This window comes from Passer domesticus, chromosome Z (assembly GCF_036417665.1).
Source record: "Passer domesticus isolate bPasDom1 chromosome Z, bPasDom1.hap1, whole genome shotgun sequence".
NCBI lineage: Eukaryota > Metazoa > Chordata > Aves > Passeriformes > Passeridae > Passer > Passer domesticus.
The window spans coordinates 28,015,478-28,040,365 of record NC_087512.1 but is presented as its reverse complement, the minus strand read 5'-3'; the positions used below and the strand labels follow the sequence as shown (position 1 = coordinate 28,040,365).

At 40.8% G+C, this 24,888-nt stretch overlaps 1 long non-coding RNA gene across 11 annotated transcripts in view; it reads left to right on the top strand.

Moving 5' to 3' along the window:
* LOC135291203 (uncharacterized) overlaps positions 1 to 24,888 on the top strand; it is a 79,775-nt gene that overhangs the window by 24,965 nt on the left and 29,922 nt on the right. For 2 of the 11 annotated variants that reach the window (XR_010354067.1, XR_010354074.1), the window contains one exon: positions 458 to 15,132. The exons of 7 other annotated variants lie outside the window; for them this stretch is intronic. This is a non-coding gene — a long non-coding RNA (uncharacterized LOC135291203). Of the gene's footprint in view, positions 1 to 457; positions 15,133 to 24,888 lie in introns of those variants that run through there. 2 more of the 11 variants (XR_010354070.1, XR_010354068.1) reach the window with 2 other exon arrangements.

Sequence of the window (24,888 nt, the reverse complement as noted above, 5' to 3'; positions counted from 1 at the left end):
AAGAGTTTAGGCACCTAGAAACTAAGTGGACATATGGAATCCATGAGAGCAACACAACAGAACCTTAGCCACTGAGGTGGGTGGGCGTTTATAGCAGAGTCAGGTACAGCAGGTTGCTCAGTGCTGTGTCTGCTTGGTTTGAATATCTTTAGGGACAGAGACTACCATCCTCTCTGGAAAACCTGTTCTTGTGTTTGGTCACCCTCACAGTATTTTTTTTTCCTCATGGTTAAATGGAATGTCTTACTTTGATCTGTGCCTACTGCCTCCTCTTCTTTCACTGGGTATTACTGGGAAAGTCTCACTCTATTTTCTTTATTCTCTTCTGTTGGGTGTTTATACCCATTTATAAGACCCTCCTGAGACTTCTCTTCTTCAGGTGGAACAGTTCCAGCTCTCTCAGCCTCTCTTTCTGTAAAGGCTGCTCCAGTCCACATTGTTTATGGTCTCTCATCAGACTCAGTCCAGGACGTTCAGTGTGGCACAGACCTGGACCCAGCATCCACCTGTGTATCACCAGTGCTGAGCAGGGAGAAAGGATCTCATCGCTTGGCTTACTGGCAGTGCTCTTCCTAAAACAACCCAGGATGCCACTGGCCTTTTTTTTCTTCAGGGGCACACATCTGGCTCATGGTCAGCTTGTTGTTGATTCAGACTCAGCAATTCAGCACATTTTCTGACAAGTTGCTCTGTAGCTGTTCAGCCCCTGTGCGTGGCCCCACTGTGTGGCAGACTCGTGTATGTCCATTTTGCACATAGACCTATTCAAGTGCGTAGGCACCTGAGTTTTCATCATAAGGTACTCTAGGTATGTATCTGTGCCTAGGCTGCAGCTGGCTTGACAGGTCTGAAGGCTGCATTTCAGGTCATGCCTGAGCCTGCTCAGAGGTTCTTTGATAAATTATCCTGTGCCTGCAGCCCCAAAGGGATCCAGTGCTGTGACTGTGTTTTTAGCATGCACCTGAATGTGTACTGCTGTCAGTGAATCATCCCAAAAGAGAGCAGCTGTAATCATTCTCCTTCTTAAATACAGCTGCCAGTCCAGCTAACTTTTTTTTTTTTCCCTTTAATGCAATAGGACTTGCTCAGCAAACAAGGAACCAGGTTTCTTTGTCTTCGGCAATTTCAGGAAGTTCAAAATCATAGCTTTCAGAGAACCCAAGTTCAAATTAACTCATTTTCTTTTTGAGCCAATGCATACATGCTGTTGATCATCCCTGGCATGACAGTACTTCTAAGAGCCCAGTTAGGCTGGGTGCTTGTTTGTAGGCCTGCAGGAACAAGCTGTCTTTCCGGAGGTGCTCTGATACCATGGCAACTGTCACTTTACAAGGAGACAGATAGCAACCCAAGCCCCTGAGCCATCCCATTGCCCGGAGCTACTGAGCCTTTACTAGTTCCAGTAAACATTAGAGGTTGCACTAAGCCTGATGTGATCAACTGCAACTCCAGTGACTTCAAAGACATTTGTCCCACTGTAACCCTCACTGGAATTACTATTTCAGTGACAGTGAAATAATTCCCATCAAGTACAAATTACTTAGAAGCTTTTGGATAGAACTTAACCATACAAGTTAAACCTATTTGTCATAGCTATTATCAGTGAACTGAAGACAGGAAGGCAATCTAATTTTACTGTTTTATTCAGATGTAAAAGTTGGACATGGCTACACTACAGGTAAATTCCTAGAGAGAGTTTCTATTACAAACACAAAATACTGTCCAGGAAAGCAGGATCAGGGTATATTAGAAAAATTAATTTCAAGCAATTTACATCTGTTCATTGCAAAAGCAATTTGTCTTGCAGCTACTACATCAAGAGAAATAGAGAGGCATTTTTCTTTGTTCTGAGAATGTAGCAAAACAGTGAAAAGCAAGGGGAATGCCAAAGGCCAGACTGAAAGGATTTATGGGTTTGCCAGATAAGTCAGTCAGGACTGTCTGCCAGTTAGTGGTCTGAAGCCATTTACTAGGTCTGACAGCGATGAAGGTTTTTTCACTATAACAACTCCTGTGGTGCTGATAACAGACCAACATTTCAGATGCTGCTGAACAGCATTGGTGCAGCATGAAAGCATTCACTGCTGACTCTTACCCCAGTGAATAGATTGGAGTGTGTGAAAGGTAGGGAGAGGACACAACTAGGCATATGACCCAAACTGACCAAAGAGATTTTCCATGCCCTACAGTGTCATGTTCAGCAATAAAAGAGCAGGAAGAGTGGAGTTAGGTAGGTTAGCTATCTATTGCTTGGCAACTGATGGAGCATCTGTCTTGCATGGGAGGTGATTAGTGATTGTCCTTCTATCATGAGCTCTGGCTTTTTTTCTCTATATCTTCTTTCACTCTTCCATTGCCTGTTAAACCATTCTTACACTGACCATGAATTTTCTGGGGTTTGCTCTTTCCTTTTGTCTTTCCCATAAAACTGTCTTTGGGGGTAGGGAAGGGAGCAAGTATCTGTGTGGTGCTTAGGTGCCCACAATAATTCATAGCATAATTCATATAAATATCAGTTTTCAGGACAGCTCTTTAGGTGTCTGTTTAGAACCCACTAATTAATGAAATTGAAGCTTTTTGTAGAACAGTTTTGTGCTCTGAAGTCCTTGGAAACAGGGAGCATTGAACAGGCAGAGAAATTCCTCACGCTTTCTGGAGAGCACCATGTGGAGCAAAGCAGGGCCTCTGAATCACTCCAGTCCTTGCCTTGTCTCCTTTGTTTTTCATAGTCAATGGTAGTGTCTGATGAGACAGCCTTTAAACAGCAGCCCCCATGAGAAGGCTTTTATCAAGAAAGATGAAGACTGCTAATAGCACTTTGCTTGCTTGTTTCAAACCATTGTGTTCTTTCCAGCCTGAAAGGTTTACTGTGAGGAAAACTGCAAAACCATGATTTTGAATATCAAATAGTCAAAATTTTTGCCTGGTGTAGCTGAGGAAAGGGTAATTCTTGGAAGGAGATTCCATGCCCATGAAAAGCCAGTCAAGGAAATAAAAATGTATTTCTATGTTCACTTCTCATTGATCCTCCAACAAGAAGCTCATCTAGTGTGCTATCCTTGCAGCCAGTGCGTCTCTGCTCTGCATTATCTGAATGCAGGGTCAAGTCCTATACTTGCTAAGGATTGAATAGGGAGCACAGACACAAAGATAAACATTATACAGGGTCTGGCTGGGATGGAGTTAATTTTCTTCCAGATGCTGCTCTGTTTTGGATTTGTGACTAAATCAGAGGTGATGGCACGGCTTGTGTGGCACTGGGGCTTTCTCTTTTCTCAACTCTGCCTCAGCAACAAGAAGGCTGGGGGATCGTGAGATATTGCGAGAGGATGTAACCAGGATAGTTTTCCCAAATTGACCAAAGGGATATCCCATGCCATAGAATGTGTGGGGAGGGTTTGAGGTTTTTTTGAATGCAGACATTGCTTGGAGACTAACCAGTTGTCAGTATCAGTGTGCTTGTGGGAGGTGAGTGGCTTCTTCGCATCCCTTGCTTTTGTTTTATTCTTGCTTATTGTTGTTTTCTTTCTTCTTCCTTGTTCCTTCCCATTTTAAACCATTTTTATCTCAACCTCTGATTTTTCTTCCTTTTGTTCTTCCTATCCTCTCCTTATCTGACAGTGGGAGAGTGATAAAGTGGCTGTGTGGGCCTGACATGCTGATCAGCATTAACCCACAACATATCCTAAAATAATAGTCATCTGTAGCACCTGCCAGGCAGAAATCACACAGGACCTGATTTTCACTCATATGCATGAAGTTACTAATGGCTTAAATGTTGTATAAGGCCCCAAAACAGAAAAGAGACATTGAGGCTTCTGAGAGGGAGAATGGCACAGATGAGTCCTATAATATTAAGATTTTTAAAAAATTTGATAACTGGAAAATCTTACATTGTGTATCTATAGAACTGCTTTTATACAGGCACTTCCTGATCCAGTTTGTGTGTAGCACAACATCAATCTGTTCACCCCAGAAAAGAGTATAATTTGAAAGTTTGTCTGTTGAATTGTGCCTGGTATGTCCCTAATGACAACATTTTTCAACAAGTTGTGGCAAGAAGCCCCCCTGCCCTAGGAGGGCCGATCTGTTACCTATCAGCTGATACAGTAGCTCAGGGCATCTTCACCTCGCATGTATTTACTAATTGCTGAAATAACTCAATCAGGGCAGCTTGTCTTGTAGCAAGTAATTTCGGCACCGTGGTGGTGACATTCCCAGCTGACAATAAACATCTTGTCTTAAAAGCAAGCTTGTAGGAAGATGAGCTTGAATTTCTGACTGACAGACACTTCACTTTACAAACTACAGAAACCACACCATACTTTCATTTGCATATTCCCTGGAAATGTGTGGGGATCTCTCCTCAAGGTTTGGGACGCCTGTCTTGAGTTGTTCTCTCAAGGGTTCAGTGAAAGGTCTCTGTGTACCCCATGATCAGTTTGGTGGTAAGTTACGTTCACTCCTGTTCTATACTATTTCTTTCCTAACTGCTACATAGGTACCTTTATGTCATGCACTGTTTTATGTAATCTATTAGTAGTTCTTTTGTTTTATCCTGTGTAGTAAGTAACTCTCTTTAAAGCCTTTTGTCTGTTAATCTCCTGTCTATTTAATAAATAACCCATTTTATAATAGACCTGATCTGCCATTCTTAAGAACTTGTGAGCCAGAGCAATTTAGGTGCAGGTCACCTAAGTAAAGCTGCTGTGAAAAATCTGAGGCTAAGGCAGGGCATGTTCAAAGATCTCACTCGATCCACAGCACAAGTGTATGAAAAAGGACTTACATCTGAAAAGACACCAAGACATTTGAATTGTTAAAGGCTTTCAATATTTTTTGCCTCCTGGACAGAAGAATCATATATCAGTAACAATGGAAAAAACTAGCTTGGCTTTAAAAAAAAGATTTTTTTTTAACTTAATAGAAAACTTGAATGCTGAACTTGAGCAAATGCTGTAATTTATCTGTTTATTGCAATACTGCCTTAGTATAGCACTGTATAATAAGCATTTCTCAGTAATTGCTAGCATTAGTGTCACACCGCCACTAATACATCACCTTGGGTGCACTATCCTAAAATGTGAATACTTCCCACTTGGGAAAGCTGAGACATCATCTTAGTCTTTTTCTACTTGATTTAATGTGCTCTAGCCAACATCTTGTCAAGCTGACATTTGAATGCAAATAACACTGGCATATATATATATATATATATATATATATATATGTATGTATGTAAAATAAATGTTTTGATACTGTTAAGAAGAGATAGAATATGAGTAGTTTACCAAAGACTGCAGATAGTGAGCATGGAAATATCTTTTCAGACCAACAAACACAGACCTGTTAATATGAGTGATTACCTTCGTATGGTGAATTAGGGTTACCCAGACACTAATCAGACAGTGTTAAACATAGTCCTGGGATAGTTACATGACAGGTAAATGAATTATAGCATAACCAAGTGATACTGCATGAGTTTTTGATTGGGTTCAAGATCAGAATATGCAAAATAATCAGAACCAAGCTGGGTGTTGTTCAGCAGATCCTGCTCTGGTTTTTAATCACAGGTTCAGCATTGAACATCATTCCAAACTTGTGGTAAAGTTAGAATTTTCTGTCTTGATTTATGAAAATAAAAAATGATCCATGTCCTCTAGCCTGAAAGATGCATCTTCTTCTATCCCTTCCTGTGTCAGCTGAATTCAGCTGACAAACTTAGGTTCAATCTACTCCAGTACCTACCAGATACAGAGATGTTAACAAGGTATTTTCAGCTGGGTCTCATTTCCCTCTCACAGTGGTATGTCATCTATAAAATCACACCTTTCTATGTACTTGCTTACACTTTTTGTCCACAGCCACTCAGCTGACATAGGCTTTTATGAGTCAGTCTTGATAAAACAGCTTGAGCTAGAAATCAATGCTGATATGACAACTCATACGAGCAGCTTCAAATCCACTCTGTTGAGAGCAAATCCATTTTCTTTTAATGAAGGCACACCTGCTTACTAAAGTGATCAATGTGGCAAGACATAAACATGTGTTTGACTGCAAGTATGTGCTTAAATTTCGAAGCACTCTCAGGCTTAAAGCTTGTGTTCATTTGAGCTGAGGATTCTATTGCTTATTCTAATAACTGTGAAGAAAGCTGCTAAACTGATGATGCAATAGGACCTGAGATGGCAATAACTATGTGTGTGTCATCTTTAAAAACAGATACTTTCTCTCTTGCTGCACTTGTAAATGCCAAAACAGAAGAGACAGAAGAAAAGGCTTTCCAGGCTATTTATTTGTTTGTTTATTGTTAGGATTAATGAAACAGATGTGGACAATCACAATATTTTCCATGGGTTTTGGGTATTTCAGCAGGTGTTTATGGACAAGATTTACCCAGATGACTGATTTTTGTAAGAGTAGGAGAGAGTCTAGTGAAGGAATTTGAATCACTAGGAAAGGGGATCAATGTCCTGTCAGATTTCTTCAGGGCTTCCAAGCAATGTTGTATACTTTTGACTATAACATCAATATGAAGAAGATGCTTCCTTCTCCCTGCAGAAGTAGCACCACTGAAAGAACAAGATGAAATGCACTTGTTCTCATCATTGCTTCAGCTGTAATTGGAGAATAACTGGTTTCAGGCAGTGAAGACTGTGACTGAAAAGCATGTAGCATCATGCAGTTTGAGCTAAATTACATCCATGCTATGAATTAAGCATAGACTTCATTGTGCTTTTTGCCCAGGCATGTTCAGCAAAGGCACTTCTTAAGTAATGCAGTACAAAGATACTATATTAGACTGACCTCCACAATACTGGAAGGAAAAAATGTGAGCCTGCATCATGAATTAACTTAGGTGAGATGTTTCCTTTACATATTCAGGAAGGGCTGGACATGTTCATACCAAGGATAAGTCCACATAGAGCTGTACAAAGCTTTAGTCTTTCAGACAGTGGTGTGAGTGTTTTTCAGTCTTTAGGGGTTTTTTTCCATTTGCCCAACAGTTTTTTCCTGGAAAGAGAATGCTTGCTGTGAGCCAGCCCTGCTAATATCTGCTGTCCATCTCCTTCCAGGATGAGTGAAGCCCATCTCTGTCTGCACATTCTTCTCCCCTTTTGCATTTGAATGTTGCCTGGCCACTGTCTTGTGATTTTTTTGTTTTAATCACTGCTTTTTTGTCCTTCGTTATTATTGCACCATGCATTGTGAAATGTTGATAGGATTGGAGGTCACTGTATGCATAATAATATACTTTTAATTTTGTATTATATTAATATAAATATTTTCTTGTAATATCTTTTCTATTACATATTAGGGTGATTTGTTGTTACAGTGTACTGTACTCCTTGCATTTCAGAATGTCATGTGTTGAATCAAACATTACTCTGATGATGTGACAAATGCCTTTGTAATGGTTTCTTATGCATTTATACCCCTCACCAGGTGACATATTCTGTTGAACTAACTGAGAAATGGTACATTTTCTATCAGCACACTTATGCTTGAGCATGTATTGTACTTCTGCTTTGAGTATTACAGCAGCTCATGAAGAAAAGACTGGATTAACTTTATCATATTCACAATAAGGAAAGAAAATACATGCATGCTGAATACTTTAGTTATAGTGATGCATAAGAAATTGGTTGTCATTTCATGAGTTATCCCAAAGTACAAGTACAGATAATAAATGAAAGCTTAAATTGTCTGAAGATAATAGCTTAGGTAGCCTGCATTTGTAAACAAAGAACACTTACACTAAACATCAGAATATTTTTTCCCATTTGGGGAATCTATTAATAGTGTTCTTATTTCCATTCTGCCTTAATTTTCTGCAACCTGTATTGGCTCTGGCATCATTCTATTTCAATTTCCTTCTACTATTGTGTGCATGGTCTTACTTATCCATGATTTTATTTGCCCCCACCTTTTAGATGTTAGGTGTAAGCTGGGATATTTATCTCGGCTATCACAATTTGGAAGAGTCACTCAGAATGCTTTGGCAATGCTCTTCAAGAGACAGACAGAGACCTTCAGTCTGATTCAATTGTTCCCTTCGTTCTCCCCACCATCAACAGTTGTTACAGAAATTTACAAAAATATATGTATTACACACACAGACACACGCTCTCAACTGCTGGACAAAGAACACTTTACCACTTTGTACCCTTCAGATAAATTGTAATAAACCCATTGCAACTCCTTTTAGAGTTACTACACTGAACTACACAATAGCATATATCTAAAAAGATTGTCTTAGCAAGAGAGGTATCACAGAACTGTTGAAATTTAACTGGATTCAGCCTATAAAAGATATGCAGATGGCAATTTTAAGTCTTGTAAGCTATCAAGCTGAGTACTATAAAACAAGAGAAAAATAAATTATTTCGTTACTGAAATGCATAGACTCTATATAGACTCTAATTCAAAAGGAGAGGGCCTATGTAGGACTGACCTGACTTGCTATTAAGGGGAGACTAAAATTCACTGGCTTTTAACTAAATTATGCAAGTTTTATTATAAAAGAAAATAAAGACCCAGGTGATAACTGCTCAAACTTTTTACAGGGCAAGCTGATCCATGCAATCTAGTCCCATTCACACAGTACTAGATTGATATCAATTATACGATGTGATCTTTGCAGCCAAAATCTTACATGAAGCCTATTAATGCCTACTCTGATCAAAAGAAAAGTAGCATAGGTCATTGAAGAAAATAAAGTACATAGATATAGTGTGTCTAACCTATAATAATTTTGCCAGAGATGGGGAAAACGTGATTAACAATATTCAGTGCATGCTCTAAGATTACTACAGGCACTAAGGGCTGGACATAAGCTTGCCTATGGAGAGGGAAGCTGAAATAACCATTTCAAACACACCTAAGCTGTGGAAGTAGAGCTGGAGGTCCTGGCCCAAATACCTCTTAAGAATAAGGTATCCCAAACGAGCAATGTAGCCATAAAGTAGCTAACAACATTTGGAAGATTCAGGAAGAGTAGACAGGAAAATAAAATGTATAGTGATGACATTTTCATGGCCTCACATTTTATGAACCTCCAACACTTTCTCCTTGATTTATAAGTTGGGGTTTTTTAATGCAGAAATATGGGATCTGGTAGAAAAAATAAAGATGGAATTAGAATGCAGTTCCTCTTATGTCACAGAGAAGGAAGTATTAATCAGAACTATGCAATAACTGCAAACAACTGAGAGTGTCCATAAATATGGCTGAGACATAGAGCTTTCTGTGCAACCTCAGAGGCGTATTGTAATGACAAAATGGAGAAATAATTGTGAAACTGGTGATGGCCATCATGGTTCATCGTGCTTTGCATAGCAATGAGTATGCTGAGTGCCCTTCCCTATGCCAGCTACCTGGGCGAGCTATTGGAATTTTGCTAATGTTGCAGGTAAATGAGAGTCAGATGGCAAAAATAATTGGAGTAAATGCTTCTTTCTCTTCCATCACTGTAAAAAGTGTCATTTACACTCACAATGGTAGACAAGGACTTAATACATAAGGAACATTTTATCAATGAACACCTTGGTGATTATTCACTTATTGCACAAGACACGTGTGGATGAAGCCACCTTGCCTAGGTGTTATTCAGAGAATTATAGGATATGGTGAGTTGGAGGGGATCCACAATGGTGAAAGTGTTTTAAAAACTTCTACAAAGCATGTTTGTGTCCCTCAGAGTCCATGCCATTTTCGGAGGAGTGTGGCAGAGGGAATAAATAACCTGCAGCCCAAGATATTATTATTTCTGAATTTGAAATAAAAAGGCATGGAACTTCCTATCATGAAAGGAACAAGAAAATGACATCTCTGGCCCCTTTTTTTTAAAAAAAAATACACTTTTTTTTCTTCAGGACCAATTTTAACATGCCTTCAATCAGACATTTTGAGATGCTGACGCTAAATATCTCTAAACAGACAGATGTCTGAAGTGAACTGTTAGTTTTTTGCTTTTCCAGAGTACAGCTCATTTTCAAATGAAGAAGCTGAGAGCATTCTCTGTTTTCCCATAGTACATGTTGATAACTGTGGGCAGCTGCCCAGTCCAAAGAGAGTTCCTGAAAGGACCATGCTTCAGGGCTGTTAATTTGTTGGCATGGCTTCTTGGGTATTGAAGGTGTATTTTAAGAGATTTGTTAGCAGTGATTTCACCAAGAGCTTGTGACAAGATAGAAAATGACACTGAAAAATATCCTAAATGATGGATTCCCTCTCTTTTTTAAAATTAACTTCTATTTCTATATAAATAGATCAGGGCTCTGCTATTGGTTTGCATTTACATAATTTCCGTCCAGTATGTTTTTTACAGTATGTTTTTTAAGTTTTGGCTTTGTAGGGCTCAAAATGACAGAACACGAAAATCACGTCTGTATGCAGAATATGTTAATATACTCCTTTTATCAACCTATTTTTTTCAGAACATACTTATGCCATTCAAGTGATTTAGTTCAAAGTTAAGGTCTGGTCTGTCTAGGAACTTGGTAAAATGAGTGGGCTTGACTCTACTCAGCTTAGACCAGATCTTTGTGATTTTCTTATCTTGATATAAATCCTTGCGATTTAATTCTGAGTGTTAAACACAGAAGCACTACATAGGAAGGGCAGCTGATAACTCAACAAGTGCATTATGCGTAAGAGCTCCTTCCAGCATAAAATTATATGATACGTGATGCCACCAAAAAACATGGTAAATTAGTCTCAGTTGGCATTCTGTTAAGAACTGGAAAACTAAGAAATTAACCTAAATCAAGCAGTCCAAAGCACACAGGGGTTTGTGCTTATATGCATATGGGAGCATATAATGTGCTTGAGAGTAGGAAGGACACACTGTATGATTCATCTTGCTAACAAGCAGAAATATTATTTGATATCTTAGATGGAACCCTAATACTTCATAACTTTGTATAAAGACTCTGGATGCAGTTTTGATAGACAGCAAAATATGTGTATGGTGAACCACCTGCTGTCTTCTTCTTGTTAAAAAGTTGTCTTGTTTATTAATTTATTCCTGACAAAGATAAAACTTCAAATAATAGTCTCCATTCTATTTTCAATGAAGTACTCTTCTAATGAATGAAACACATAATTACTAGTCTTTATTTCCTTTACTTAGTCTACCATTGACTTATATAACGTGTAGTGTGTACATGAAAAAAAGAGATAGTGGCAGTGCTGTGGTGAAGAGAGAAAATTGAGAGAAAGAAGCTTTTTTAGACAATTCCCATCATAGCTCTAATAGTATGTCGTAGTGAAGAGGATATCTCTGTTAGCAGTGGACAATTAGACTAACCAGCATGAGATTTCTGCCTGCTAGGCAGTGTACTGTGGGACTTTAATATTGAAGTTTTTAGAATTAAACTCTCCTAATAAACCAAATATTTAAGTGCTAACGCTACATCAATGAAGTTGATTTACATATGAGTAGAAGGCTAGGATACATATCTGAAATAAACTGAGAAATCCAGGCTGCTGCATGTAGGTAGGGGAGACACACATTGGCGCAGTATGAAAAAGTCAGAGGGTTAACTTACACAGTTTATTTCTCTTCTTCTCCCCACGTTTACTCTCAAAAAAGCTGCAAGTAAAGTCTTTGGGAAAGAGCACAAGTGCAGTTCTGAAAAGCAAAGAAAGGGCTTTAGAGATCACAGATGAAGTTGTTATTGAGAGCAAAGAAATAGGCAGCTGAGGACATTACAACATTCATGTTGGCTGAATTATAAACTGTTGAAAGTCTTTCCACACCTTTAAAGAGATGCAGAAGTCAGTGTAACATGAAATAAAGATACACATTTTTAAAACAATAATTAGACTGAGGTCTGGATTCCCTTAAGTGTTAGACTAACACCAATTCTCAGGACTGCCTGGTCCATGGCCATGTTTGTGATTGGAGAGTTCTTCTAGTCACAAGGCTTTGTTAGACCACAAAAAGGTAGCACTTATACTTAAAACTTTATTAATCTGCCTTAGCCCAATTAGCTATCAGGCTATATGCTATGAAAAAGACACTTATGTAGTATTGGTACTGTAGGAAAATAATACTCCTAACTGAAATAAGGATGTGGAAAATGTAAATGTGCATAACCTAAGGACAGCTTAAATTTATCAGAATTTATTGATGGGAGTACTAATAAGATGTGCTTCTTTAACAATATAGACCATCCCATCCTTTACCCAGGAAGCTGAGCTGTGTCAAAGACCACTGAGCTGTGTGTAAAACAGCTCCCGAATCACTAGTAGTTGCAGTCCAATTATTTTGAAGTAAAATTATAACCTTTTATTTCAAGACAAATTGAACTGAACTATGGTGTTTCAGAAGCAACCTAAGCCTCTGTGTGGCAAAGGTCCAGTACACTCAATGCTTTCTCTAAAATGCTTTGAACAGCTCATGGGTCACCCAGAAACAATCTCTTTTTCACTGTGTTTCAGTTTCTCTGTGTTTCTACTGTCCAAGTAGAAACCCCAGTGCCAGTACCCTGTAATAATCAGCGTAGGTGATATTGCCAATTTTTGCAAGGTGATACTGCAGTCCCCAGGGGGATTGAAAAAGGGGATGATTCAAATTGAAATAAACCCTTGGCTCTGACAATCTGGACAGTGTTTGCCCAACATTTCAGCAGGGCCACATGTGACACTTTGTTAAATTTGCTTGCTCTGTAGCTGCTAAAATCATATAAATACATCCATTTTGAAATGGGCTTTATCTCTTCCTTCCCACCACTGTCAAGATATGACTGAGTATGCTGGAGAAGCTGGTGTAAGTCAAAGAGCTTTTTCACCAAACAGGGCTATTGTCATCTCTGATGGAAGTAGGTGTTGCTGTGTGAAAGACTTGGCTGCATTTGGGGTTGATTCAAGTTTTTTTAATGTGCCCTTGCCTTCTTACAATATTGCTATTTATTTGTAGGCATAGCTGTAAGAAAGGTCCTTCAACCTTTACTGTCATGATGTAAGTCTAAATTCTGGGTGAACAAAGCTGTTGGGAAGGGATCAATCTGCCAACAGCCAAAGGTCAATGCCTGGGTATAAACTGAAGAAATAAAATCAATCCACCATAACCCAAATCCTTCAAAGATACAGGTAAAATGCCAAGATGGGTCACCCACACTGCCAAAGCACAGGGTGCAGTGACTCTCAGCCAAGCTAAACAGCGCATTGAGGGGATCCAGTCTTGCAGACCAACAAGCCTCTACCATGCAAGTGCCACATATGTCCTACAAAGATGCTTAGGTAGTGTCACTAAACTCCCAAAAGATCATGAGTCATGTGAAATGGACAAGGTGGGAAACTAACCCATAATTGTCCCTATGTTACCTAGATAATGCATACATAGGTGCCCATCACATTTAGCTGAGTGCACACTTCAGAGCTCAGCATCAATGCCATCTCCTGGTTCTAAAAAAGCCTGTCATGAATCCTAGTGCATAATGGCCTTGAAAGAGAACCTTACCAAGCTTACTTTTCCATGATACCTCCCTGCCTAGCCTTGCTCTACCCTGTCCTTAAGTTTTCCCTCTGCTCTCGGGTTAATCTGGTGTGATCTTCTGCACATTTGTAATATAGAGGAACTGTGCTCCAGATGTCTGCTGCCTGCACTGTCAGTGGCCCAGTGAGGTTTTTGTTATCTAACTGGGAAAGCCAGAGCAAGCAAGGAGCATGACGGAGGATGGTGAGTGGCTTTGTGCAGGAAAGGAGTGTCCTGGTCCTAGCCACAGCCCACAACAGGAGAGGAGTGTCCTGGACACAGGAGTGTCCCAGACATCACTGTGTTCTCCACCAGGCTCTGCCACAGCATCTCTGGGATTAATTTCTCCCCACTCTGATGAGACAGAGGAAGGCCGTTGATACCATGAAGATTGACCTGCGTGTCAAGACACCAAAGTAATTAAAAATATGTTTTTAAAAGACAGACAAAGTGCTGGATGTTGTTGATAGATAAAGTTGAGTAGGATCTTTCAGGGATTGGTGTGCAAACCTGGTGCGCAATCCTGGTGTGAAAGATTAGTGTCTTAGCAGAGGAGTTCAGTAGATGGCCTTCACTTTTTTAGGTATAGATGCACTTTGTTATTTTTTAAACTTCATGAAAGGAAAATCAGGGCAACACAAAGCTATTTTTTCCTACTTAGCAGCTGGAAGTAAGGTGAATTTATCAGCCTCAGTGGCGTCCCTTCTGAACAACAGCATCCCACAAAGAGAAAAGGCAAACAAGTAAGCCAGCACAGCATGGCATGGTTGAAATTATCTGTCTTGTTTTGTGCACCTGGAAGAACAAACTTTTTGGTACAAGGCAGGTGTAATTCAGTCTTTGTGATGACTCACACTTGGCAATTAGCTGAGAAAAAACTGCAAAATATGATGCATTATTTATTAATAATGGGGGATTTTGTGTGTGTGTGTGTGTGTGCACATGTGTGCATATGAACAGCTGCAGCTCAGTGGGACTGAGAAACTAGGGTGGACTGCATTTAGAGCAAAAGTGAGGACTTCACTGGCTGCCTCTGGTTGCATCTTCAAAGCCACCACTGCCTCTTTTCTTCTCTTTCTCCCCCTTTCCACTCTTCCATATATTCACTTTATAGTGTCTTTATCCATATTCAAGTGCTCAGATATCATTTAATCCACATAGTCCCTTTTTGCCCATCTACAAACAAATTTGTTCCATTGCAGTGGAAAGTTACAATGTTTATTACATGTCTGTCTAAGATGAACCCCAAAGGATGTGTTTTATCCTCATTCATATAATTGTCATAAGGTAGAAAATGAAATTTCCAGAATCAAAAAACTGTAGAAGAATTTCAGAGAACTGCATGTCAGTTTTTACTTTGATGTACACTATGTTTTAAAAAATCTGGAAGGGGGAGGTAGTGAGGAGAGGAAAAAGATTCACTGAGTATCTTACAGGAGATTTCATCTCTATTGCTTAATTCTTTGGATTGTAGAAGGAAGAAAAGAATCTCTTCTTGCTTTCTGGAGTGAAAGTATTCTGAAGAGACATTGTGAGAACTTCATTTAGTACCATGGATAGTTTCTCATTCCTACTTGCATTTTAATAAAAGTAAACATCACCTCAATGTTTGCTGTGAGGGTATAATGATTTTTTAAATTTTAGTGGGATTGGCAGAGAAATACTTTTTTTCCTAAGATGATTTAGAAAAGAGCTTTATTTCAGACTAGTGAACTTTATCACCTGGTTCAGAAGTAAGGGAGGAGCTGGGGTTAATGGTGTGTGTTTTTGCAGGTGATGAGTGCTAGTTTCTGAAATGTATACTGCTGTTTATTTCCTGGGAGAACAGAGTTTTGGTCCTAACTGTCAAGGGAAGTTGAGTGTATTGTCTTTCTCTCTGTGTCCCTCTATTCTCTGTTGAGTAAGACATTTAAGCACGCACTACTAGTTCAAGAAGCATAGCCCTGTTCTCTCATTGTGGCAATTGAATCGTCTCTACCTGCTTTCCCTATTTGGTTGCATCTTCAAAGTAATAGCTCTTTCTCTTTCACAGTTTTCCTAAACTAACTCAGTCTTTCCTCACTCCTCTCTGCCACTGCCTATTTGCACTTAGAGCTACTGTTAGTGTCATCTGTGCCTGCCATCTGCTTCTGGAATATTATGAAGCTGTAATCACAGGACATTTTGAAATTTATTCATACAAATCAAAGACATTCAGTTGCTGTCAGGGGTGGATTTAGAGCTAGGAAAGACATAGGTCTCCTGGCAGAGGCTTTCAGAAACAAAAGCTGGCAGAAAGAGGCTGGAGGAGGTTTCCCTGCCCAGTTTTCCATCCCACCTGGCTCCTGACCTCCAGCATTTTTTGCATTCTCAGGGCTGGCTTCAGCTGATATCAGCTAACCCTGCCAGATTTGCAGTTTAAGGGTAAACACGAATCTGGGTGAGAATGAGAGTAAAGGAATTTTTCACTTTTGACCCAATTTATGCCTAGCCTGTAAAAGTATAACCACAGCAGTAACCTCTGTCTTGATCATTTTACAAAGAGGCTGCACCTCAGCATACATTTTTTTCTTCATTATTTGAGGTAGAGGCTACTTTATTAAGTCCCAGCAGTATCTACAACTGTGGCTTAATCCCAATCAAAAGCCTCTAGCTGCTACTCTAGTAAATGGTAGTCATAATATCAGATGGGGAGCTATCTGTATCTTCCCACTTGGAAAGCAGATGCTAAGGGTTGCTCCTGCACTGCTCAGTTTGTACTCTCTACTTTCAGAAAAATGGAATAGTTGCAATAAACTATGTTTTCATTGTAAGATGCTGTAGACTGCTTCTACTGCTCTAAGAGAGGTTCTACAAAATGAAATAGCTGGTGCCAAGTACCCACATAGACAGTATGTACAACTCAGGGTGGTGGAGTTTTTGCTTTGGACTTTCTGTACTCTGATCTCCTGGACTGGTCTGGGGCAGAAGTGCCTTAGTTGCAGTTTTGGTGTGCAACTTCTAACTTGGCTTCATTCAAGAAAAGACTGATCCATGCTGTAGGCATGCCAGGGTGGAGGTGATGGAGAGCTGCACACTTCTTATAAAACTAGAGGGCTGATTTTTTGCAGTATGCTCCACTGACTTTGAAACTATTTGAAATCAGTTTTAAAATGTTTACTCTTTCACAGTTTATTTTCATACGTTTGGCAGATTGGTGTGCCTTTCAAAATGTCTCTTCTAGGTCTCCTGCTTTCCAGAAGCACCTTCAATATGTCAGTGTTTCTACAGATGTTCCTACATGGAAACATCATTATATAGGAAAAGCAACAAAAATTAAAAAACGAACTGTTATATATTTCTGCAAAAACAAACCAGTTGCTCAGTGGATTCCCTTTTCCCCCAAGACCTATAAAGAGTTGGAGATCCAACATGAATTTAATGTGCCTATGGCCTCTGTGCACACTGCCTGTGCTGCTGTAATCCCAGATAAGTAGTAGTAGTCTCAGCTACTAGCTGGATGCAAGCCAGCTCAGGGTCCTGGAGGCTGTGGACACAAGCCTAAGTTCTGTGGTCAAGCACTTGGCAGGTATTAGACCACAGAAATCAAATGAGTAGAAAAGCTTCATTTGGCTGTTGTGGCTGCTGAGTTGCTGTGTGGGAATAAAGAAGTGTGACCTACTGATTTACAGTGGCAGTACAGCAGCTGAAGGATTGCAAAAGCAGGATGGTTTATCCCAGATGTTTTTGGGTTTTGTTGGGTTTTTTAAATTTTATTTTATTTAGGGGGACCTCTTCAAAACACACACAAAGGAGCTAAATTTCACACAGTGAAAACAGGAGCAGTGTTTTCAAGGGATCAGAATTAGGATGAGTTTCTTCCCTATAATTGTCTACCTATCTCCTGGTGCTGCAGCACTTGATAGCATTCCCTCACAGGTGGAAAACCAGTGAAGCTATACTTAATTAGAATTTAAAATGCCTGACAAGGACATCTTGAGTGGAAAGGTTAGTCCCCCAGTGCACTGGCTTCATGAGGGATGTGGCTGGTACCATGTCAACGAAGGCTGACAATAGTGCAGATGAAAGGGCAGACATGGAAAGGATCAATGAAGGCAATGGTAATATGAGGGAAATACAAAAGACAGGGGACAGACCATAGTATATTACCACCCTTGATGAAATGCCTGAGCCCCTTGTCCCATGGTGGCAATTTGTCATGTTTGCTGTCAGGTAATGTGGATTGGCAGCAGAGCTCTAAAAAGGGAGGAGGAGATGGTGGCTGTGCACAAGCAGGCGGGAAGGCACTGAGTCCTTGAGTCATGCTGCCACGGGGAGCTGTTGTGGGCACACAGTGGGGAAGCAGGCAGTGGTACCTACCAAACCCCCTTTTCAGTGCTAGTGGGCGATTTCAGCTCCAGGCAAATACAAATTTCTTTTTAATTGTTCAACAAATCACAAAAGGACTATATAATTGAAATGAACAGCAGATTGTTTTAGATGCAGGTGAAAGAGTTACAAGTGTTTTTGCTACATCCAAAATGCGCCAGAGCAACTGAAACTTACTGGGACAATTTGAAGCAACCTTCATCTCCTTGCTCCTTCACACAGATCCTGTATGAACATGCTGATGTGCATGTTTTGGGATGGGATGACAAGCCCATTTACCTATTAAGCTCTTAAGCACAAAAGTTTTAACAATGCAGACAAGAGCTCTTACCATGCTCATCATGGAGTTTCCAAGTCGTTCTTCTGGGCCATAACCAGCAGGTGTGACAACAGAGGCTGGAGCAAAGGCCCTCCAGCTGCGACCCTGTGCCTGCACTACCACTGCTTGGATAGGGATGGGCACCCCTACCTGTTAATGCATTGTGGTGGTCAGCAAGGGTAGGGGCTACAGCCTAGGGATGGGAAAGGGTAGGTTTGATTATGGTACAGGACACTGGAGAGGACTGGGGTTCCTGGGAAGCAGAAATTCAAGGTGGGATAAAACCATTTTCTTCTTGCCCAAGTTAGCCATACATAAACTTGTCTAGATTTGAAATGGGTGGAGTGTTTTTCAGAAAATATTTAGCAAGACAATTGCAAAACAGCTTGACTCTTGGCTAGTTAGATTTTCACAGCTTTAAACTGGACTTGTTTTATATGCATGGCTACAAAGTCTTTCAGGTTTAAACCAACAGTATATTAGTATGTTAGGCCACTATACTGTAAAGTCTGAATCTTAGCTTGTTTCACACAGTTTTGTCGCTCACTAATCTTTTATCTGTCTTTGAAGTAAAAAAGTTTGCTGAAGTAATTATTGATTTGTAATAGGAAATCCTGTAAACATTTTTTTAAATAAAATGTATGGCCTGCAGTGAAACAGGTATAAATCCATGGATCATGCATACTTTACAAAAACATCTGGTTTTGATAGTAAACCAAATCTGCACATTTCAAAAATGTTATTTCTTCAAATCCAGCCTAGGATTCCTAGTGGAACTGAAAGCAGGATTGAGTTCTGACTGTTCAGGTTCAGCGCTCCCAGGACTGTCCTTAAGAAGCACATGTTTGCAGGTACTCAACACCTTGTTCGCTAAGTTCCTAGGTCTGATCCTAAGTAAGCACCAACAAAATTTAGATACCACAGTCTCATAAGTGCTGGTGTGAAGGCTGAGATTATGAAGTCATAAAATAGCAACTGGTGAAATTAATTTGGAAGCAAATAAAGCAGAGAAAATTGTATTTGAATTTTCTTTGTTTTAAAGTCACAGTATGGCAAATAACATGATTACACAAATAATGTAATTTTTTAAGGTGCTTCTTACTAGAAGATTCCAATCAAGGTGTACTCTTTGTTTTCTACATCCAAATGATAAATATTTTGCCTTTTACAGAATAATTATTTTATAACCCAAGGACTGCTACCTGCAGATAAACTTGTGCTTCAGCACACTCTTCTAACATGAAAAGCATTCATAAATCACAATCTAAACTGCAATTTCACATCCTCTCAGAAACCACTCTAACAGAGGCATGGCAAGTCGTTTAGGTAGTTGGCAGAACAAAGCCTGTCAGTACACTTGCACTGCAGGCATGCAACCTGTTTTCCCTTTCTCCGTCTGCTGGATCACTTTGGGGTTGGGTAGGCATTATGCAAAACAATGGCTTCTACCATGTCAGAAATATGTAGAATTCCCCTTTAGCTTGCAGCCATTTCTATCCCTTTATATTTTATCAAGATTTTGTCATCACACATATGAGTGCTTTATTGAATCTGAGGGAAAAGAAACTGAAATGTAATGGGAGGTATGGTATTGCCAGGAGCATGGTAGACCATGAGAAGATCATAGGCAGATGGTCTGTTAAGAGCTTGTCCTTTGCAAGTGTGGGGAATATTACACACAGAATAAAAATCATGGCCTTGGGCCACCCCCACAGCTAGGAAACCTGCATAGGAGAATTGTGCTGCATTTTCCACGGTCAGACATGGACTGTTTCCTGGACAGAGGCTGGGAACAGTCATCCTGGAAGAGAAACCTGCAGGACTGAGCTAAACTTCCCCTCTGTAGGTAGAGCCAAGCAGTGGAGCAGAGTGTAGAATCATTACCAGAGCCAGTCTTGGTTCAGTGGAGGCTGCAGGGAACAGCAGAACTTCAGGTTGGACAAGCATTCCTGAAGGGTACTGCCAAGATAAAGCATTCCAAGGTTACTGTCTCCTTATGCTCTGGGCATAAAGCATAAACAAAATGTTTCAGTGCAAGAGATGAATGATACCTATGTGCCTTTATTATGGGAAATAATCTTTTGAGATCCCTGTGGATTTTGGGTGGCAATACCACCCTTTTCTCCCCAGTGCCAGGCCCCAGATCCCACCGTACCCAGGTGATGCACTCAATGCAGCTGCTTGATGATAGAGAAAACATCAACAGTCTAAGTGAAAACACTCCAATAATGGGAATGTGAGATGAGAAATGGTGGTAACATCAAGGAATGTTTAAGGCTTTTTCTCAGCCAGAGAGTTTCCCTTTTCAAAAGCAAAATCAGGACATGTAACAAACAAGGACGAATTGAAAGAGAAAGTATTCCCATGTGTTTTGTTTTTGTTTTCTCTTAGGCTCAGATTTGTACTGCAATGTAGCCCAAACTCCTATTACAGACATCTGTTTTAAGTCTGTAGGGTTATTTGTTTATGGGTTTGGCTTTTTTAATTTTCATTCTTCTCCCTTTTACTTTTGATTCTTTCTTCTCTCTGGCTTTACTCTGGTAATATTTTCTCAGCTTTTGTCTTCTTTGTTTCTCTTTTATCTTCTCTTTTGTCTCTCCAGTCATCTTTACCTGCACTGTCTGCTCAATGCACTATCTTGCAGAGTTAGTAGGTCCTGCAGATGACCAGTGCTCAAACCTTAAAAAGACCTCTTCTTTCCTTTATTTTTTTCCCCACAATCTTTTACTGTCTGCAAAACCAACTGCAAAGGGAGAGAGGCTCTCCTTTCTTCCAAGTACAGAGTGCCACCTTTCTTGGAAGTGATTTTCCTGATTTCTGCGCCTAATGGAATAATTTCTCTTCCTAGTTACTTTGATGAGTCTCTTTCTGTCTCCCAGTGAGTGGGGCATCTCTGTGAGGGTTATTGGCATCCAGACACTTTACTATATCCTCTCTCAAGTAATGGGTTTGATTTTCATGTTCATTAAGGTTGCTCAACACATGATGAAGTGCTGCTTTTAGCACTCTCTAGTCTCCCAGGCTGGTGTGAAAGGGGTTTTGGCACAAGTAAGAATAAAGGCCAGTACTGTCATTACGTGCTGTTCAAAATGACTCATTACTTACTTTTCTTTGTGAAACTGATGCTATCAGTGATGTGAGAGAAGAAGGATGTTCTTGCTACTAAAAACACTGAACAGTGACTTGAAGGATTTTCAGATTTTCATTCACATTTTTGCCCATTAGGTAGTGCATGATGCTCATTAGGAAATACAGCTTGAGGCCAGTTTTGGTCTCCAAAGAATAAAAAAACCCCTTTTTTTAAAAGGTGCTGTAGGATTCATGTACTTTAGAATTGATTTTTATTTGTACAGCACAGATGGCCCAATCATCTCTGTCTTCATGTAGAATAAACACTAATGAATCAACTTCAAGAATTACTTTTTTGCAGATGAACTCCTTTTCTTCTCCTTGTATAAGTTAATTTGTAGGATGTTCATGAGAAGAACTTTTGCATGGCCTGAGTTTTGTTTAGTTCAGAGGTACATGAAGTCCAGTTACGACTTCAGAGAATTTATGTTCCTTCCATAATTCCTTTTTCAGTCAAAATTTCCCCTTTGAATAACTTGCACATAAGTCTTTTACACACCATTGGCACTTCATTATCTCATACTTTCATAATAACTGTTATGAATAGAAAGTTGTAATTTTTTTTAAGTTTCAGAGTTAAAAAAACCAAGCCAGACCGAGTCAGACTTCTTTAGGTTCCCTGTGAAGAAAAGCCCTTAATCACTCGTTGATGGTGGGTGATTAACCGATTGTTTCCCTGATGCTGGCTGCATACCAAGAAGATACCAAGAGAAACCCTCCAGGGTAAAGAGACAACCCTCCAGTGACACCAGAGACAACATGCAAATGAGAAACGCAGTGCACCCTGGATTGTTACAGTTTTACAGTTTTTATAAGAAAAACCCCTAAAATCACGAGCCATAAGTGACTTAAAGTGACGTCTAAGGATGGGAGCATTGTCCCGTACCTGCTTAAACCTTTTTATTTCTCACTCTAACTTGAAAAGAAACTGATGAAAGAGACCCCCCGGGTTTCTAAACCAACAAACCAAGGACTCAACGACTCTCCCGTGAGGACAGAGTCCCCAGTTCTGTCTGCAGACCAGCGGACAAAACTGCATCATCCTCCTGCTTCGTGCCACGCCTGGGAGCAGCGGCGGCGAGGGCGCAACCCGTCGATTTCTTCCCACCTGAGCTGATTCTTCTTAATAAAGGCATTAAAAAGGAGAAAGATCTCCTGCCCATTTATTTCAGCTTGGGGGCTCGTCCGGGATAGCCACGCCTGAAGAGGACACCAGGACTGGGACGGCCGCCCACCCTGGACCTGCAGGACAGCTGGCTATCAGGACCAGAGAAGATCGGCTTGGGGCAGTGACACGGAGCAGCGTCGGATAGGTGAGAATATCCGGCGGCGGGAGAGGGAGGCGAGCGAGTGTGTGTGCGTGAGACGAGGGCCGGCAGCTCGGCTCCTCGAAGCGAGCGAGGACCCCTCAGTACCGCGGTTCCGCACCCCCGCGAGGGGGCCGGCCGGGAACAGGGGGAAGCGAGTGGAACTGGTGATTGAGGCGCCTCCAGAGGGGTAAAGAGGACCCCCCTCCGGGCGTGCGGAGGAAATACTGTGTGAGTGGCACGCACCCCTCCGGGCGTGCGGAGGAAATAACTGTGTGAGTGGCACGCACCCCACAGGACCCCCCTCCGGGCGTGCGGAGGAAATAGCTGTGTGAGTGGCACGCACCCCAAAGGCCCTGATACAGGTCCTAACGAAAGAAGTTAGGGTATCAGGCAGTTTGGCCCAGACAAAGGGCGCCTCAGAAGCCAGGGTTTCGAGGTTTGACTGTTTGAGCCTTGGCAAGGGAAGGCCAAGGTCTCTCTAAGTCCTGACGAAGGAGGTCAGGCGAACCTCAGAGGTCAAGACCTCGAGGATGTTTTTTTGTATTTTGGTTGTTTGTTGAGTCTTGGCAAGAAAGCCAAGGTCTTAACAAAGTCCTGACGAAAAGGGTCAGTGAAATTGGAGTTTTGGCAGGAGGTCGAGACTTCTTAAATAAGATATATTTCCTTTAGAGAAAAAGACACCTTGTGATTTGTTTAGAGGCAGAAAATAATGGGAGGGTGTGGTAGTAAGAAAAGTGGCCAAAGATTGAAGAATATACCTCCCCACAGTCCCCTAGGTGAGCTATTAGAGAAATGGGACTTTATAGAAAGTACAGAAGGATTAGATAAAGTTAAGATGATTCATTACTGTTCAGAAGTGTGGCCAGAATTAGAAGTGCAAGGAGGATGGCCATGGTGCGGGACGAAAGACAAGTGGATGTGTCAACAGCTGAGTAATTATCTGACAGCTAGAGAAAATACTGATGCTGAGGAACTATTGTATATAGCTTGTTGGTTGAATGCCATACAGAAAGAAGGAGTGCAAATTTGTAAAGTACAGAGCAAGAAAGAAGGGAATGAAAGAGGAGATGCTAGAATTAAGGAAATTGGTAAAAGGTGGGACCCTCTAGACTACTTGCCTCCTGATGCCCCTCCACCTTACAACCCTCTCCTTCGAGCACCTCAAATAGCAGATCCAGTTCTTCTCCCGGCTGCCATGGGGGCCATTCCCTCACCACCCCCTTCGACTCCTTCAGCTGCTTCTGCACCACCACTAATACCTACTACACCTGCTGCATGCTCCACCCCTTCTCCAGCTCCACCTAACCTGCACCCAAGCTCTTCTCCCCCTCCTACGGCAGTCCCTCCACCTCCTCCTAACTGTGACATAAATACCTCCTTATCTAATAACCCCTTATCACCAGGTACAGCCGTTGACTTACAGCAGGTCCAAGTTAATGCTATTACCCCTCAAGTGAACAATCTTGTGTCTGAAGATGGGCCATACTGTAGTACCCGATCCAGGACCTCCAAGGCAGAAAGACTTTTTCCCCTTAGAGAAGTTCCTATGGGAGGAGTAGCAGGAGGTGTTGGTTTTGTAAATGCTCCTCTAACTGCTTCTGAGGTGAGAGGATTCAAGAAGGAGTTAGGGAATCTAGTTGAAGACCCTGTGGGCATTGCTAACCAAGTGGATCAGTTTTTAGGTCCAAATTTCTACACTTGGGGGGAGATGAATTCCATTCTAAATATATTATTTTCCCCAGAAGAGTCCCGAATGATTAGGGCTGCAAGCATAAGAGTTTGGGAAAAAGATAACCGTCCAGGGCCCCAAGTGCCATCAGGAGAAGAAAAATTGCCACTAGTGGATCCCAATTGGAATCCTAACCAGGAGGAAGGGAGGAAGGCCATGATGGAGTACAGGTCCTTGATAATTCGAGGGATAAGAGAATCAATTCCCAAAGGAACCAATACAAAACTGGCATTTGAGGGTATACAGGAGAAAGATGAAACTCCTACCGCTTGGCTTAATCGCCTGAGGCGGAACTTTCAATTGTATTCTAGAACAGACCTGGACACTAGCGAAGGTGAAATGCTACTAAAAGTCCATTTTGTTACTAAATCTTGGCCTGATATACGAAGAAAATTGGAAAAGATTGAAGATTGGCAAGGAAAAGATATTAATGAATTATTGAAGGAAGCATTGAAAGTGTATTTAAGGAGAGAAGAAGAAAAAGCAATAGCCAAAGCCAAGATCATGCTTGCTATAGCCAGAGAAAGTGTAGGAGCAAACAACTCTTTCCTACAGTACGAGGCCACAAAGG